This window comes from Cupressus sempervirens, chromosome 10, assembly GCF_028749045.1.
Source record: "Cupressus sempervirens isolate cs-2001-9-10 chromosome 10, ASM2874904v1, whole genome shotgun sequence".
NCBI classification, from domain to species: Eukaryota; Viridiplantae; Streptophyta; class Pinopsida; order Cupressales; family Cupressaceae; genus Cupressus; species Cupressus sempervirens.
Window position 1 is genome coordinate 217,813,808 of NC_143127.1, and position 13,818 is coordinate 217,827,625.

The window sequence follows — 13,818 nt, forward strand, 5'->3', positions numbered from 1 at the left end:
CTAAATGTATTCTTACCCAAAAAAAATAGTGTTTAATTCAATGAAGAAAATCACAACAGATGATTTGTATTCTGGACAGTAATGAAATATTGGAACTAAGGCATATTGGAATCTTTATCCGTTGTCTTCAAGTTGACAGAATTTTGATTGAACATTCCAACTAGGCAAATAAAAAAATTCAGATGAACCATTCTTAGAATATCTGATGACATCTCGATTACTATAGACTGGACTCGTGATTAAAAAAACATTTTGTATTAGCTGTCTCTGACGTATTATGAATTGTTCGCTATTTCTTAATTGCAGTGGAATCACTTTCCTACACAAATGCTCCAAAAGATATGACAAGAGTCCTGATCATTAGTTTATTTTTTTACTCACTCTGTATCTTAACCATTGCCATAGATTAAAAAAGAAAAAGATTTGTGTTTTAGTTGATCCATCAAAATTAGGTTTCATTAGCTTTCAGATGATCCTTGAAAATTAGGTTTGAGTTTTAGTTGATCCATGAAAAACCCAACAATCATGTCTGGTGATACTAATGAACAAATTCATGCTATTGATCTTTCTCGTCTAGATCGTGGCCTTAATGAAGATGATACAGAAAGAGCTTATGCTAAATTGAGGAGAGCCTATGAAGAATGGGGATTTTTTGTGGTTAAGAATAATGGCATCAAGGAAGACATTATTCATCAAATGAATTCAGTTGCCAAACAAACATTTTCACTTCCGAGAGAGAACAAGCAAAAATACAATGCTGGGCCATGGAATGTTAGCTACCTGGCAAACTTGCCTGGGCTGCCATTTTACGAAAGCATCTATGTACATCCTATTGAAATAAAGATTTTTTTCAGAGCATCTGTGGCCTCAAGGAAACCCAGAAACCTAGTACATGCAAAATAAATTTTAGTTTACTTTTACTGTGCAATCAATTATTAAAGTTTTTTTTGTTTTTTTCATTTTAACAATATTTTTCTTGTGTAAAGAATGGTTTGAATCATAATATGATGGTTTTGAACTTTATAAACCATTATAAAGGTTTCTCAGAAAGCATAAGCTTTTCTTTCACAATTACTTATAAATTTATTTAGTCTAAAATCTTTCCAAGTAATTTCTCAAAGAGCAATTTCATGATATAAAACATGATAGAAGATTTGGTTCCAATAGTTTTGTACATTCACACTAGTAAATAGATTCTACTTCAAATTTGGTATAGTCTGAAATGAATTGCTGAAATTAAAATATAGGAAAATCTGATACAAGATCTAGTTCCAACAAGTTGTACATTCACACTACTAAATAGATTCTAGTAAAAATTTGGTAGAGTCTGAAATAAATTACTGAAATTAAAATATAGGATATCTTGTGATATTTCTTTTCAATCTATCAATCAAACTAATATAACAATAGTTTGTTGTTTTAGAAATTTAAAATAAAATTAGATTAAACAATATACTTCAATTCTTTTTATGGAAGTCCTCCAAGAAATACTTGTAATTATTCCATATGAAACTAAGAACAAAAGCCTAATAAGTATCCTATTGAAAAAATGTTAAAATATATATAAATTATGCAAACTCATTAAAGTGGGATATTTGAGAAACATTAAGATTCTAAAATCATATCAATAAATAGTTGAAAAAGGTAGGTATAATTTCACATAAAACATTCAAACATATTCTACCGAATATTAATTTTTGGTAAATGGGTACGATTCTGTAGCAAAATCATAGAGGATTATGCAAATTGTGAAAAATCAAACTATCACAGTCACTGGTTATTAATCTCCTATCACAAATGATTATTAAACTGCTGAAAATAAATTCCCAGCTAATATCGAAAAATAACACAACTGCAACTTCACTTAAAATACGGAAAGAAATGCGCAATAGAATCAACACAATATTTTTGGACAAATTGTCCCTGGAAAAACCCCTAAGGGAAAACCAGTTCTACAGATGAGAAATTATATTAAACTTCAGCAAATCAAGAGATACAAAATTCCTTGCCTCACACTGGTAGAACTCCGAAAACCTCCTAATTTCTCCCGCTGATATTTCTCACTGCTATCCCTGCGCTAACACTGCGCCCTTGCTAACACTACAAGACTGTTTGCTAACACTGCAAACTGCTTCTCCAAAAGCTTCCTTGCTAACACTGCAAGACTGTTTGCTAACACTGCAAACTGCTTCTCCAAAAGCTTCCTTGCTAACACTGCAAGACTGTTTGCTAACACTGCAAACTGCTTCTCCAAAAGCTTCCTTGCTAACCCTGCAAAGCTTCCTTGCCTTTTTTTCCAAATGCCCCCTAGACCCCTTTTTATACTACTCTCGTTGGTAAACCAAGGACCGAGATTAAATCAAACCAACGGCTAAGATTAAGACAACTCAATAGCCAATAATAGAATTGGTTGCAAGGTGTCCAAAAGGGAATCTCTAAAATTAGTAAATAATAACCATTTACTAATTTTTGGCAAGTGGACAAACAACTGTCCAAACCACCCATAAATACAACCGCTATTCATAGATAAGGACGAACAGCTGTCCAAGCTACCCATAAATAGTGCTGCTATTTCCGGGTCAGAAATAACAGCTGTCCAACTAACAATAATTAACACTCCCTCTTAGCGAGGAAGCTGTTCTGCATGACACCCATCTTATCTCTGAAGAAGATAAATTTGGCCTTTCCCAAAGCCTTTGTCAGAATGTCTGCTACCTGCTCATCTGTAGGTATGTATTGTAGTCGAACAACTCCCCTTTGTACACAATCTCTGATGAAGTGATATCTGATATCTATATGTTTAGACCTATAATGAAATACTGGATTCTCAGACAACTTGATGCAACTCTGATTGTCACAATGTATCACAGTAGTCTCAACCTTCTGACCAAACAAGGCTACTAGCAACTTCCGAAGCCATATAGCTTCACATGTCGCCATGCTAGCTGCTATGTATTCTGCTTCTGTTGAACTTAGAGCCACAGACTTCTGCTTCCTGCTGAACCAAGATACAACTCCTGATCCCAAGCTGAAACAACACCCTGAAGTGCTCCTTTTGTTTGTTGTACTTCCTGCCCAATCTGCGTCAGTATAGCCTATCAACCTGATACCTTCACCTCGAACAGCTCTGATCCCATACTTGACTGTACCACACAAGTAACGTAGCACATGCTTAGCCGCTATCCAATGCATTCTCTTTGGTTCAACCATGAACTGACTAAGAGAGTGTACTGCAAATGCTATATCTGGTCTAGTGTTGACCAAATACATAAGCGAACCAATCAATTGTCTATATAGAGTGGGATCTACATCTTTCTCCTTAGATACATCGTCATGCTCTGTGCTCACCTCCGAAACACCTGTCACTGTCTCACGAAGCAATCTAAGTGCTCCATGATGAATATGGCCCATCCTCCTATGCCATAGCTCTCCAGGATCTCTAGGATTATTGTTGCTCATAAGTGCCTTAGGAGTATCAAACTGCAATCTATAAAGGCGACCACTCCTAACTCCAATAGTTATGGGTGATTTCCAATCCTTGTGCTTAATCAACACATGTGTCCCTCTAAAGAGTACATTATACCCCCTATCCTGAAGAACAGATACAGAAATCAAATTCATACCCAATCCTGGCACATATAACACATCATGAAGATGAATTATCTTTCCATTCTCCCTCTGAAACTGAACAGTCCCATTCCCAACAGGGTTGAGTTTGGACAAGTTTCCCATAGAAATCTGGATGTTGGTGTCCTCCTCCTTGTAACTGGAGAAGTACTCTCTAACTCCTGTCATATGAAATGACGCCCCACTATCTATATACCAAACACACTGTGAGGTTGAGCTAACCATACAAGCTATGAGTGCAAACTCATCTTCCATTCTGCTGGAGAGTTCTTCTGCACTTGCTGAAGCTGCCACCTGCTTCTTACCCTTTTTCCTCTCTAGGCAATCACTGACATAGTGGCCAAACTCGTGACATCCAAAGCACTTGACCTTAGAAAGGTCCTTCTTCTTCTTTTCACTTTGTGAATTTGATCCTTTGCTAGATCCCTTCTTTGCTTTCCCTTTACCCGCTAGGGTAACGTTCTCTTGTTCCACCTCATTTTTCTGACTCTTGTTGGCCCCATTGACAAGACTTAGTCTAAACTCCTCCTGAGTGAAATTAGTCCATAGTCGATCCCAACTCGGTAAAGTATCTCATCCACTGACAACTTGAACAAAGACACTCCATTGTTTAGTAAACCCATTTAGGGCTATTCTCACTAGCTCATCATCACTAGGGCTATCTCCAACAGCTGCTAACTCATCCTTGACAAGTCTGAGCCTGGTGAGGTAACTTGTGACGTCTTCTCCCTGATTCATCCGGGTATTCTTTAGCTTCTCTCTGAGAATCAACTTCCTGTTAGTGGTAGCATTCTGGTACAGATTTAGAATGGCGTCCCACATCTTCTTTGATGTATCTAGCTCTGAGATATGTGGAACAATATGATCCTTGACACCATCAAGGATAATTCTCCTCTCTTTGGCATCGTCCTTCCTATATGCTGCAAGCTATGTTGCATCCGTTGGTACAGGTACACCACTGGTAGCATAATCCTTGATACCATTCTCTTCCAACAATAAAGAAATTCTGGCCTTCCAGACACCAAAATTTGAGGCACCATCCAATCTATCCTGATCTCTCAAACCAGCTGAAGCCATCTCAAGGGTTTAAAGCAATAATAAATCTAAAGAGATCAAAATTTCTTTCCTAGGGAAAAACTCTTCTACCCTTAACAATGCTCTAATACCATGTGAAAAATCAAACTATTGCAGTCACTGATTATTAATCTCCTATCACAAATGATTATTAAACTACTGAAAATAAATTCCCAGCTAATATCAAAAAATAACACAACTGCAACTTCACTTAAAATACGGAAAGAAATGCGCAACAGAATCAACACAATATTTTTGGACAAATTGTCCCTAGAAAAACCCCTAAGGGAAAATCAGTTCTACAGATGAGAAATTATATTAAACTTCAGCAAATCAAGAGATACAAAATTCCTTGCCTCACACTGGCAGAACTCCGACAACCTCCTAATTTCTCCCGCTGATATTTCTCACTGCTGTCCCTGCGCTAACACTACGCCCTTGCTAACACTGCAAGACTGTTTGCTAACACTGCAAACTGCTTCTCCAAAAGCTTCCTTGCTAACACTGCAAGACTGTTTGCTAACACTGCAAACTGCTTCTCCAAAAGCTTCCTTGCTAATACTGCAAGACTGTTTGCTAACACTGCAAACTGCTTCTCTAAAAGCTTCCTTGCTAATACTGCAAGACTGTTTGCTAACACTGCAAACTGCTTCTCCAAAAGCTTCCTTCCTTGCCTTATACTGCAAGACTGTTTGCTAACACTGCAAACTGCTTCTCCAAAAGCTTCCTTGCTAACACTGCAAGACTGTTTGCTAACACTGCAAACTGCTTCTCCAAAAGCTTCCTTGCTAACCCTACAAAGCTTCCTTGCCTTTTTTTCCAAATGCCCCCTAGACCCCTTTTTATACTACTCTCGTTGGTAAACCAATGACCGAGATTAAATCAAACCAACGGCTAAGATTAAGACAACTCAACAGCCAATAATAGAATTGGTTGCAAGGTGTCCAAAAGGGAATCTCTAAAATTAGTAAATAATAACCATTTACTAATTTTTGGCAAGTGGACAAACAACTATCCAAACCACCCATAAATACAACCGCTATTCATAGATAAGGACGAACAGCTGTCCAAGCTACCCATAAATAGTGCTGCTATTTCCAGGTCAGAAATAACAGCTGTCCAACTAACAATAATTAACACAAATGCAGTCGAAGAGGTTACAAATGATATCATCTAAGCAATTCTGCGGAGCTTTGGGGTGAGCAAATATTATTCCTCATTTCAGTTTGTAGGAAAGCTTCATATGAACTATTGTAATGTCCCTCCAAAGGAAAAGGGAGGCTGTACAACTCACACAAACCAGAATTGTATTGTGGTAATGTACCAAGATAAAATGGAAGGACTTGAGATAAAGAGCAAGGCAGGGAAATGGGTAGATGTGAAGCCTGTGGAAAACTCCCTTGTGGTTTTCATGGGGGACTCATTTAGTGCATGGAGTAATGGGAGGATTCACAATGTCATGCACAGATTTGTGTGTGAGGGTTATTCTTGTGTGTCAGTGCCATTCTTTCACTTCTTCTCAGACAACACTCTCGTTCGTGCTCCTCCTGAGTTTGTAGAAAATGGTCATCCTCACCTTTATAAGCCATTTGTTTATGCAGACTATGCAGAGTATTGGATGCCTAAAAAGAAGTTGAGAGTTATGAGTCCATAGTGTTTCTTAGCAGATACTCAAGAAGCTTCCCTCGAGGACTTTGCAGGCATTTGAATTGGCTGAATATTGTACCTCGAACGTATGTAAATATTGTTAGTGTCTGTCTTCCTTTGGAGTGTGTTCTCGTTTTAGATGTCCATTGAAACAATTTTGAACTTTTGTTTCTTAAGATTTTATTAAGAAGTACAAGAAATTAATGATTAACAAGAGTATTTCTTATTTGTTCAAATTTTTTTAAAATATATTATTAACTTCTCTCTTGAAAGCATGTTGATTGATAAGTGGGAGATATCACAAGTCTGTTGATTATGTAGGTTTATATTTTTATTTTTATTTTGTTATAATATACAAAATTTTAGTAAACAGAGGATCAATAGGAAGCAAACTCATGTTCTAAACTAGCTCTCCTACTTATGCAAGATGACAAAGACAAAGATGAAAAAAATATAATCATGTATATTACATTCAACTCTTATAAAAAGAAGAAAACATGTAAATCTAGAAAAAAGAATCATAACCAAGAAAATAACTATCAAAATGCAATTAATATGAATGGATTTAGAACTTATAATAATTAACAAGATAATAAAAAAGTTGACAATTAAACATAACAAATTTCCATTCTCTTTCTACATGATTTTAGTGGGGAACTACAAAATTTAATAATTAATAAGAATATTTATAATTTATTCTAAAATTAGACAATTAAAAAAAATAGTTTCTATTGACACTCTCTTGATTGTCTAAATTTGTATAATTTTTGAAGTTTATTATAATGCAAAAATATTTTTTTTAAGACAAAAGACATAAGCCTCTATATATTAAAATAGGTTAAAAGTTTACAAAATATGCCAAAAACGCTGAGGAGAATAACAGAGAATAGAACCAGAAAAAACACACAAAGAAGTCTACACTCATTTCTGAGAACTGACATGATCTTTGGCCAGTATATTTTCTATGATTTGAAAATTCTCCAAGGCTAGCGACCTTTCATTGACTACTAAATTGATCTTGTCACATGTTAATACATCAACTAATGAGTTTCCCTCACTATATGTGTGGAAAATATAACTATTTTCAAATTTTGCTAATCCCTTTCGTACCTACATCACAATGTAGTGAAGTCTCCAATTTGTGGATTTCCTAGTCTTGGTTGCTTGGATGATAATCATTGAACATCCTTCAATGACTACCTTCATTTAAATGCCATGGGATAAAACTTCTTGAAGACCAGACAAAAAGGAAAGTGCTTCATTTGTATTGTTTGTCATGGGATGAAGAGGAATTGTAGAGCCCTAAATTAGGGAGCCATTATGATCCCTAATTAGAAATCTTGCACCTAACACTCCTGGGTTACCACACAATGCACCATCAAAATTTAACTTATGGTAGGAGGCATGGGAGTATGCCAACAAATTTCCTTTATTCACTATTGAGGGACAAAGGTAAAGGCTCCGGAGGAGGAAGATTGATATATTTCCAGTTCTTAAGCACCTCTGCATCCCATAGTGAGAAGATGGCCGACAAGGATACATTTTCTCTAACACTTGCACATTCATGGATTCTAAAAAATAGAATTCTAATCTTTCAAGGAATACCAAGTTAGTGGATACCATTTTTTTGAAGATCCTTTGATTGTGCTCCCACCATAGTGCCCAAACAACTATCACTGGAACTACAGTCCGCAAGGAACCAAAAAGGGAAGATTGGTACAATAAGAGCCAAAATTCTAGTAGGTCCCAAAGATGCTTTAAAGGGGAAAAACTCAAGTTTAGCCTTTCAAGAATAAAAATCAAAAAATCTTGAGTGAAATTACAATTAAGGAATATGTGGTCTGACTCTTGCACATAATTTTTGCAGGAAAAAAAAAAATGGATTAGAGATATTAAGTCTGCAAGGCAGTCACTTGTCAATGCTCTCTTCTACAAAGCCAACCATAAGAAGCCTCCAGCTCTAGGTGGAATGAGTTGACTCCAAAAAAAATTGAAGGGTCCACAACTGACAAGATATCATTTTGGATTGTTGAGAGTGCTTCATATACTTACTTGACTGAATATTGCTCGGTATTTGATGGGGACCATTTAACTTCATCTTGGATGTTTGAGAGGAAAATGTGTATGCTTTGTAGAGTATCACACAATAAATGTTGGTGAGCAAGAGAAATAGGGACATCAAAAAAGTTTTTCCATATGACTTTATTAGTGCCAATTTAAATTGTGTCAATGTAGTGCACAAGTTTTGTGCCCAAAATTTATGATACCAAAGCTGCAATTACCCTATGCTCCTGAATAGACATAAAAGGGGGCGAACTAGACCAAGAATCCAACCAGAAATTAAATTTCTCACCATTGTGGACTTCCCATGTAATGTAGGAAGTAATAAGTTTCCTTGAGTGGATCATGAAATTCCATATCGTTGATCCTGAAGGAGGATTTTGCACATTGAAGATCCATGTTTTATAGGGAGAATCTAGATATTGGGCTTGCATTATACTAACCTAGGGGGCTGAGGGTGTGTGTGTACAATACAAGTTTTGTACCAAATGCTTGATTTCTAAGGGTAAGATTATGGAGTCCCACACCTAAATAATTTACCTAGTGTCATTTTTTTTGAATGAGACCAAGTGAATCATTCCCTTGCCTATCATGTTGTCTGTCCAAATGAAGTTGGAGATGGTCTTATAAAGTTGATTGATGATAGTAGCATAGGCTTTGAGGACCAAGATGACATAATTTGGGGTTGTAGCAAGGAAAGACTTTACCAGAAGTAGTATGCCTAAAAGGGATAGCCATTGCACTTTCCATGAGGTAGCTTTTGCCTTCACTTTGTCAACAATGGAATTCAAGAATTTACTTCTATTTCTTCCCATAAAAAGGGGGATTCCCAAGTATGTATTGGGTAGAGTAGCTTCCTAAAAGCCAAGAATAGAAGCAAGCTAATTTTTTAATGAAACCTTCACATTAAATGTAAATAATGATGACTTGTGAGGGTTGAGTTTTTTCATAGAAGTTATTTCATAAAATTTGAGGACCTTTTTCATTTGTGTGATTTCTAATAAAGTAGCCAACCCAGATAATGGTGATTCCTTTCCAAAGACCATGATCATGAGCCTATGATATTGATCTACTTAATGCCTCTTCCATAATTATGAAAAAAAATGGAGAGAGGGTATCACCTTGTGTGCTATTGAAGCGATCCACTAGGGATCCATTGATGAGGATGAAGAAAGAGGTTCCTCTAATGCATTGCATGATCCACTTGCACCATTTTTGAAAAAAATTGAAAGCCAAGAGAAATTTTTGAAGGAAGTTCCATTTTAGCTTATTGTTAGCCTCCATCATATCTAGTTTCACTATACTAGAAGGGATTTTATGTTGCTTAATAGAGTGTAACACTTCATGAGTTAACATTCACCTTTGATTGTTTCTCTTTTGGGCACAAACCCACCCTATTGGATAAAGATGAGTCTAGGAATTAATGGCTACAATAGGTAACTTGCCTATATAAAGATTTTATAAATAGTGCTACATAGAGAAATATGTCTGAAATCCACAAAAGAATTAGGTTGGTTAACCTTCTTAATTAGAGCAATATTGGTGGCATTAAAATGACTTACCATAAGACCATTCTTTCTAGATTCCTCCATAGCTAGCAGGAGATCAAATTTTATTACATCCCATTCATTTTGAAAAATATATAGTAGTAAATCCATGTGGTCTAGGTGCTTTCTCTGATGGGAGGGACAAGACCACCTCTTTTATTTCTTTAGTGGTGAATGGATTTATGAGATGCATATTATCCCAAGGAATAAGAAGGGATGGGATTGCTTTTAGGATTTTAGAATCATAGTTGCCTAAAGGGGCTAGGGAGTGTGGCGCTAAAAGACTTGTGAAGTATCTTAGGCCTTCTTGCTTTATTTCCCCCAACATTTGATATTCCTACGTTAGCATGGTGGATAGAGAAGATGGTATTAGTTGCCTTCTTAATTTTTTTGCATTATGGAAGAAGGTTTTCTTTTTGTCCCCATGTCTCTCTTCACTTTCCCCCCTAGTATAATCTACTTTCATTTTTGAAGCTCCTCCTAATCTTGTTGCAATGTTTTCTACCAATAGTACATTTGTGAGGACAACCCATGTTGAGTGATAAATGAGTGGATCTAATCTAACTCTGATTACACAACAAATTTTTGGTGAAAAATATTCTTGAACATATCTTGATTCCAGATCATTATGTTCTTTTTAAGATTTTGCATCTTCATGTGGAACTAATACATAGGGTAACCTCAGAGAATAGAGTTGATAACCACCATTGATTAAGTAGTTGAAGAAAATGCAGATGTTTGAACCATATTTTCTCAAGAATGAATGAAGAATCTTTGTTCACTTTGATGTTTGAATTTGAAAAAACTAATGAAATTGGGCAATGATCCGATGATAGGAAAGGAAGAATGTGAGATTCAAACTACATATTAGAGGTTGCCTAGGAATAAAAAATCAGGAAATGATCCAAACTTTCAACAATTTTATGAAAGCCTTTCCTTTTTTCATCCATGTGAAGTAACCATTTGAGGGATGAATATCAACTAGAGAATTATCTAGAATAAAAAATGAAAAGTCATTCATCACTTCTTGGGGGGTGGGGGGGACAGATGCCTCCTTGCTTCATTGCAGGGGAGAGGATAACATTGAAGTCTCCACTAAGAATATAATTATGAACTTAAATAGCTAGAGCGTCTTACAATTAGCTTTTGCTTCAATGGACGTAGGACCGTATATGTTATCAAGCATGAATTTTATGTCAAATGAGGAGACTTGTACCAATTGCCAATAAAAATGAGAGTGAATATGATCAATTTTTACTATCTTGGGGTTCCATAGAATTGTTAAACCCCTAGAAGTACCTTGAGTTGATGATGAGCATAATTGTTGTTGATCATACCATAATTTATATTTGAAAGATGGCAAATTGTATTTGACATGGCAGTCAAAGATGTTAATTTTGTCATAATTATCTGAGATAAATCAAGGGGAAGCATCCTAGGATCAAGAATGTTCCAAGCCAGCCCCTACTCAGAGGCGCATTTAGCTAGACAATTAGCCACACCATTCCACTCATGAGGGATATGCATAAAGGACATAGAATCCAGAGAATTGCATAACTGAATGATCTGTTGAATAACCAGAGCCAAATGCCAATCCACATGCACAAAGTTCCTATTATGCAATAAGTTCACAACCACCTACGAGTCAGTCTCACAGATGATTCTTTTCCACCCACATAGACAACACTGTTCCACTGCAACCAAGATAGCCAGGGCTTCCATTAGGTTATTAGTATGGTAACCCTTGTATATAGAAAACAGAAACTAGATATCACCAGAACTATTAGGCCCAACTCCCCCAATACCAGTTGGACCAGGATTTCCCTGAGAAGAACCATCAGTGTTGATTTTAAGAGTGCCCACCTCAAGAGGAGACCAACGTCCCTTATGATTAACTCACTGAGGGTGTTGCTTAGCTCTATTCCCAGAGCAGTTGTGGGGGATCGAGGGAGAGCAACCCTGAAGAGGAAAGGAGAAGCGAGAGTAAATACTAGCATCAATAGGATCCAAACACCCATTGATGTCAAATTTAGCAAGGAGTGTTTCCTAAAGAGAATTAACAATTCTCCCCCATAGGTGCTTGATCTCAAATTGTAAATCATGAAAGATCCTTCTATTCCTCTCAAGCCAAACATGCATTAGAATAAGGGAAGGGCTGATAGTCCAAGCAGCTTGAAGAAAAGAAGTCTTGGAAGGGGAATGGCCCAAACGGTCCTAGAATTTTGACAAAAAGGACAATGTCAGCACGTGCATCCCCACACACTCCACCAGAGGTGCCAAATTTGTTTGGCAAAGGGGCACTGGAAAAAAAGGTGAGATACAGTCTCTTTACTATTGCAGTAGAGAACACAGATGGAAGGCCCCTGGAAGCCTCACTTGCAGAGATTATCCCAAGTGAGAAAATGATTGTAAACCAAAATCTAGAGGAAAAAGTTACACTTAGGCCATGAAAAAATATTCCAAAATTTCTTCCACCAAGAGACCTCCACCTCACCAAAAAGTGGCTTTGTCAGCACAAGGTACCTAGAAGAAACAAAATACTTGCTAGAAGAAGCACCTCCCCAAGACAAAACATCAAGTTCTTGCAATGAGATGCACTCCCTAGAAGCCAATATATGAGATGGTTCTAGCTGATCTCCCAGCGAGCCACCCAGAGGCCAATCAGAAGAATTCTTCCATCTATAACCCACAGCAAGGCCCAGGTTAAAAGCCTCCTTATAATGAGCCACCTTATTCCATCCAGCAGAAAGGAAAGAATCACAAAGAGCCTACAAGTGAGGATGAGAGGAAAGGAGAGGAGGATGCCTCTATTGAAGATCCAAAATAAACTTCTCTTCACCAGGTGAGCACCAATCTTGAGGGTATGCCACACCATAGAGCCTCTTCCCTCAAGAGAAAACTTGGAAACTTTTGAAGGTTCAACACTAGGTAAATACTTGTCTGGCAAGATACGGGCCCAAAGTTGAGACTAACTAGTACACCAACGCCAATAGAGCTTGGCAGTAAGAGCTTGACTGCACAAGATAGCAGACCGAAGGCCAAGGCCTCCTTCCTTTTTTGGCCTACAAATAGTATCCCAATTGATGAGGCTCCATTTGGTATGTTGCAAATTGCCACTCCAAAGAAATTAGTGAGAGAGGGCATCAAATTCTTTAAGAAAATACACCAGGGCAGCTTGAACCATGCTTCTATATATGGGAAGAGCTTGAATTATGGATTGAAGGAGTGTCACCCTACCAGCAGTAGAGAGCCACCTGTGAGTCCAATTATTGACCCTTTGTCAAAGTTTGTCAAGTAAGCTTTGCCAGAAAATCCTAGGCTATCTACCCACCACAATAGGGACCCCCAAGTAAGTCAGAGGGAGAAACGCAATCTAAAATCTCAAGATATTAGCAATCCTACACTGGATTGGATCAAGAGTGTTGAAGAAAAAAATAGAAGACTTGTGGTCACTAATTTTCTACCCAGAGACAGCCAAATAAGAATCCAAGGTGAGCCGAAAGGCTTTAGCTTCCCAAATCTGAGCTCTCCCAGCAAGGGTAGTATCATCAACAAACTGAAGGTGAGAAAGAGTAGGCAAACCATTTCCCCATTACCATCCTTGAATCAAATTTTGGGAAACATGAAACTTGATAAGTTGACCAAGTCCCTTGGCCATAATGATAAACAAAGAAGGCGAGATGGGATCTCCCTGATAAAGACCTCTAGAAGCCCCAAAAAGCTCTGTCAGTTCACCATTAAGAAGGACCAAGAAGGGAGGAGTAGTAACACAGCTAAGAACCCATCTAACCCAATCTTGACTGAAGCCAAAAGAAAGAAGAACTTTCTACAAGAAATCCCAATTGACTCTATCATAAGCCTT

The 13,818-nt window shown here is 37.2% G+C and overlaps 1 pseudogene; it reads left to right on the plus strand.

The window, feature by feature from the left end:
* Positions 1-525: 525 nt before the first annotated feature.
* On the plus strand, positions 526-6,409 carry LOC149533421 (C4-beta,C20-epoxidase-like; annotated as a pseudogene).
* The last annotated feature ends 7,409 nt before the right edge of the window (positions 6,410-13,818 follow it).